This window comes from Hyla sarda, chromosome 1, assembly GCF_029499605.1.
Source record: "Hyla sarda isolate aHylSar1 chromosome 1, aHylSar1.hap1, whole genome shotgun sequence".
Classification (NCBI taxonomy): Eukaryota; Metazoa; Chordata; class Amphibia; order Anura; family Hylidae; genus Hyla; species Hyla sarda.
In genome coordinates this window covers 120191807-120197230 of record NC_079189.1, presented here as the reverse complement: position 1 = coordinate 120197230, position 5424 = coordinate 120191807, and positions in this window count along the sequence as shown.

The following is a 5424-nucleotide window of genomic DNA, read 5'->3' as shown; positions in this document are numbered from 1 at the left end:
AAAAACATTAGGACATTTCCCTGGATATTTTTGAAGCTTACTTGTGTATTTTTTGTGTAATACTTATTTTACAGGTCATGGTAAGTTATTTAAATGTATTCATATGAGTATTCTTTGGCTTTAAAACACAACATTAAAGATGGCTGTCTATAATATTTGAAAAATTTGTCCAGTAAAAAGAAAAAAATTGGGTTGTCAACCCGACCTTGCTACAAAATCAAAAATGGGAGATAAAAATGTTCATAATTCCCTTTATCGAACAGCAAAGTGTGATCGATGCAGATGAAACATATCCCTAAATTTTGAAAAAGTTTCATAACACATTTTTCTCCTGAATCATAAATATGACATGATGATCCAAAGTATACATTCAATGTTTAACCTCTTAATGACTGGGCCAACTTTTATTTTTGCATTTTTTTCCCATCACTCAGCCATAACATATTTATTTTTACATTGACAAAGCCATGTTTGGGCATGTTTTAATCCATTGTACTATGTAATGCCATGTTTTATTTTATCTTAACCAAATAAAAACTAATGGTGGAATGAAATCCATAGAAAAATTGTACTTTTGCTAATTTTGTGAGCTTTTTCTTTTTCACACGGTACACTTTACAGTAAAGTATATGTTAGCTTTATTATACAGTATTGGTCAGTATAATTACAGTGATACCCAATTTATTTAGTTTTTATTTTATTTTACTACTGTTAAAAATGCAAACTAAGATATGCTCAAAATTGCCCCATTCTGACCTCTATAACTTTTTTATTTTTGTATCTACATGGCTGTTTGAAGGCACCATGATCTTTAGTTATTATCGGTTCTATTTTGGAGCAGGTGATATTTTTTTTTATTGTTTTTTATCTTATTATTGTTTTAGATACATTATGTGACCAAAAATCGACATTCTTGGCATTTAGTATCTTTAACTTTATGCTATTCATTGTGTTGAATCAATAACATTATATTTTAATAATAATTAAATTTAATAATTCCAACCTTTCCTTATGTGACAATACCAAATATATTTATGTTTTCTTATCATTAAATTTTTTCTCTATTTATGTATTTTTAAAATAGGACAAGCAGGGGGGGATGATTTGAATTTTTATCAGGAGTGGAGTTTTTTTAATTTGATTTCTACTTTATCTTCTTTTCTGTCAACACTTTTTAAAACCCCACTAGGGAACATTTTATAGGCAATTATTAGGCTGCTGATAACTTTTGATGACATCATCACAGGTCTATTAGATTCTAGCTGCTAACAGACAAAACATTTGCACAAAAACCTAGCGATTTGGTGGTAAATCACTGCAAAATAAAAACACAGTCCAGGTTTGTATTGACAATACGTAGGAGAGGGGCTCACAGAGGATACCCACAATCTACTACTACCATTAGTTCCTGCCATCTAATAGTAAACTGCAATTTTTTGACCAGGAAAACCACGACCCCCTGTTAAAGGGGTACTCCTGTGGGAAGAAAATGCTTTTATCAACTGGTGCCAGAAATTTAAACAAATTTGTAAATTACTTCTATTTAAAAATCATAACCCTTCCAGGATGTATCAGCTGCTGTATGCTCCACAGAAAGTTCTTTTCTTTTTGAATTTATTTTCAGTCTGACCACAGTGCTCTCTGCTGACACCTCTGTCCATGTCAGGAACTGTCCAGAGCAGGAGCAAATCCCCTATAGCAAACCTATCCAGCTACAGACCGTTCCTTTCATGGACAGAGGTGTCACCAGAGAGCACTGTGGTCAGACAGAAAAGAAATTCAAAAAGAAAAGAACTTCCTGTGGAGCATACAGCAGCTGATAACTACTGGAAGGATTAAAGGGGTATTCAAGGAAAAACTATGTTTTATATATATATCAACTGGTTTCAGAAAGTTAAACAGATTTGTAAATTACTTCTATTAAAGAATCTTAATCCTTTCCGTACTTATGAGCTTCTGAAGTTAAGGTTGTTCTTTTCTGTCTAAGTAATCTCTGATGACACGTGTCTCGGGAAATGCCCAGTTTAGAAGCAAATTCCCATAGCAAACCTCTTCTAAACTGGGCGGTTCCCGAGACACGTGTCATCAGAGATTACTTAGACAGAAAAGAACAACCTAAACTTCAGAAGCTCATAAGTACTGAAAGGATTAAGATTTTTTAATAGAAGTAATTTACAAATCTGTTTAACTTTCTGGAGCCAGTTGATATATAAAAAAAAGTTTTTTCCTGGATAACCCCTTTAAGATTTATTCATAGAAGTAATTTACAAATCTGTTTAACTTTCTGGCAACAGTTGATTAAAAAAAGAATAGTTTTTTCACCAGAGTACCTCTTTAATACTGATGAGTTCCATATAAGTGGTCAATATATATATATATATATATATATATATATATATATATATATATTATTTTTTTTCCCACTCATAGTTATTCCAGTGAGCAGCTCCTCGTTGTGTCCATGAGGGAAGAACGTGTACACAGTTATCAACACTTCACCCAGCATGGCAACTTGGTGCAATAAAAATCCTGATCCTAGACAGCTCACAAATGTCAGAGCTGCCATACGAACTACATTTACCCTTCTCCCCGCTCCTCTCCTACTGTAAGGTGAACATAAGTTGAAAACAGTGACAAACATAGTTTTCTTCAGGGTTAATTTAATGCTCACATTCCATTCTCCGGAATAGAAAATCCCAGTGGTTAAAGATAAATTATAGCCCAGAGAAGGCCATGAGAAGGGAATGCTTGATCATCAATTTTCCCATTTCGGAAGATATCCTCTGCTTCCACCTCCACGTGTTATCTTTATCCCTAGTCAGAAGATTTATCATAATTCATTCTGGTGTATTTTACATTAACTATGCTGATTAACATTGTATAAACACTGTCTGACATTTGCTTTACTTAGGCTGTGGAGAACTTGGAACTGGCGCTGATCTGGAGTCATGATCCACTCAGTAGCCCTCGCTTTCTGAAGTGGCCATAATATCAGGCTAGGCATTATCTAGCAAGAGGTCTAATGGTAAAAAGCAACATTTTCAGAACTATAATGTTAATGGGCCACTTACTCATACATATCTGTTTGGGAAAGCAAGTCCAAATGGCAGAAGGTTAAAGAACATTAGAAAGTGCTTCTCTTGCATTAATAGCAGCATGTGCTGTGTCAGTAGATGGATGAGGAAGACATATAAGGGTCAGAAGTGAACACTGTCTTTATTTATATAATATTAGCAATGTGGAAAGATTCCCATAACTTACGAAGATGACAATAATGTAGACTTTTTTTTTTTTATGAAGGAAGAATTTTAGCACTGGAGCCATTAGAATTTGCATGTCACTTGCCTGATGAACAATGTCATGTAGGCAACATGACACCAAAAACAAGTAACATTGATAAGTTGTTTTGTTATGTGCATTTATACATTTGATATATCTATGTTTATTTTTTTTATATCTCTTTATATGTAAGTATTATACACTTGGGAAGTCTCAATCTATTTCACATTTTGTTATGGTGCAGCCTTTTTTTTGCAAATATATTAAAAAGGAAAAACTAAAATTTCACATGGACACAAGTATTCTATGACACTTGAAATTTACCTCTGGGTCCTCCTATTTCTCTTGATCATCTTTGAGATGCTTCTACAGCTTGTTTGGAGTCACCGGTGGTAAATTCAGCTGATTGGACATGATTTGGTAAGGTCTCACAGCTGATAATGGGTATCAGAGCAAAAACCAAGTCATGAGATAGAAAGAACTGCCTGTAGAGCTCAGAGACATGATTATGAAGAGCCACAGATCTATAGGAGGGTAGACACTTCTAATGCACTATAAGTTCCCAAGAGCACAATGGCCTCCATAATTCTTAAATGGAAAAGGTTTGGAACGACCAGGACTCTTCTCAGACCTGGCTGCCCCACCAAACTAAGAAATCAGGTGAGAAGGGCCCTGGTAAGAGAGGTGATCAAGAACCCAATGGTCACTATGGCTGAGCTCCAAAGATCCTGTGTGCAGATTGGAGAAATTGCCAGAAGGTCAACAATGACTGCAGCTCTTCACTAATCTGGGCTTTATGGCAGAGTGGCCAGAAAGCAGCCTAGATTTAAAGCATCATGTCTGAAGAAAACCAGGAACTGCTCATCACCTGCCCAATACCATTCCTACAGTGAAGCAAGGTGGTTGGCAACATTATGCTGTGGGAAAGTTTTTCATTAGCGGGGACATGGTTGAAGGAAAGCTAAATGGAGCTAATGAAAATCTGATCCAGATCCTACAATAAGAAAATGACTCTAAGACACCCTAGGTAGAGGTCTCAACTAGGCGACAGTCCCTTGCTCCTGTGCTCTGTTGTCTTTGGTGGGTTGTCTCTGGTGTCAAATTAAAGAATAATCTTGAAAACAAAGTATTCCTTAACCCTTAAAAAAAATAAGCATGTATAAATACTAAAAGTAAAATTCTATTTTAATGTATACTTATAGATTGTTTTATTATCCATTTTTTTCATTTCCCCAAAAAACCCTTTAACAGATGATTTTTCATTGTATAAATACAATACATCTTTATTACAGAAAAAAAAGACACAAAAATACTTAACCTTACTCACTTACTCCCTGATTTATCCAGGAAGCCCCCTCACCCAAAGTAGAAATGTAGTCCCTAGATTAGTCAGATAGTCCTGAAGCCCCGATCCCCCACCCCCACTTGCAGAAATAATAAAAAACAAATTGTGTGACATCACTATCTGCACCAGGGCAGGGCTCCGCTTCAGTGTAGGCCTCCATGTGTGAGATCACCACCAGGGCAGATGTTATGCTCCGCTACAAATGTAGACCGCAGACTGAAGCTGTCTGCAGCCTATTCCAAAAGCTTGGTGGTGCTTTCTGGCCTAGGGGTCCAGGACAGGTGTCCTGGATAACCTGGCTAGTGAGTAATAGTTAGTCCCAGACCAGGCACCTTGACCACCAGGCCCATACCAGGAAGGTCCTATATGATAGGTATGTCACTGGTTCAGTCATTACAGTAAGTTAATAAAATGTTTGTGTGTGATTTGGGAAAAAGAAAAACATTTAAAAATGTGTTAAACAAACTTTAACCCAAAGCTGTCTTGCAACCATATGTAATCCTTGATTCTGTTTCCTAAAGCTCCATACACAGTGAGACAGATTATCAATTGATCTGCAGTGTTCTGGGGTAAACACATTAAAATTATTGCATTCATGCCAAATGTCATATTTATGAAGCACATGCTCCACTTTTTTCAACATGTCCAAGTGTGTTGGAAAATGTGGGGGAGGCTTCTAAATCACAGCCATAAAAACATAACACAACGCTAAGTCAGCCTTTCTGCTCATACTGCGTTGGACCAGAATGTGTAAATATTACACACTGTGGGGGAGATTTATCAAAACCTGTCCCGAGGAA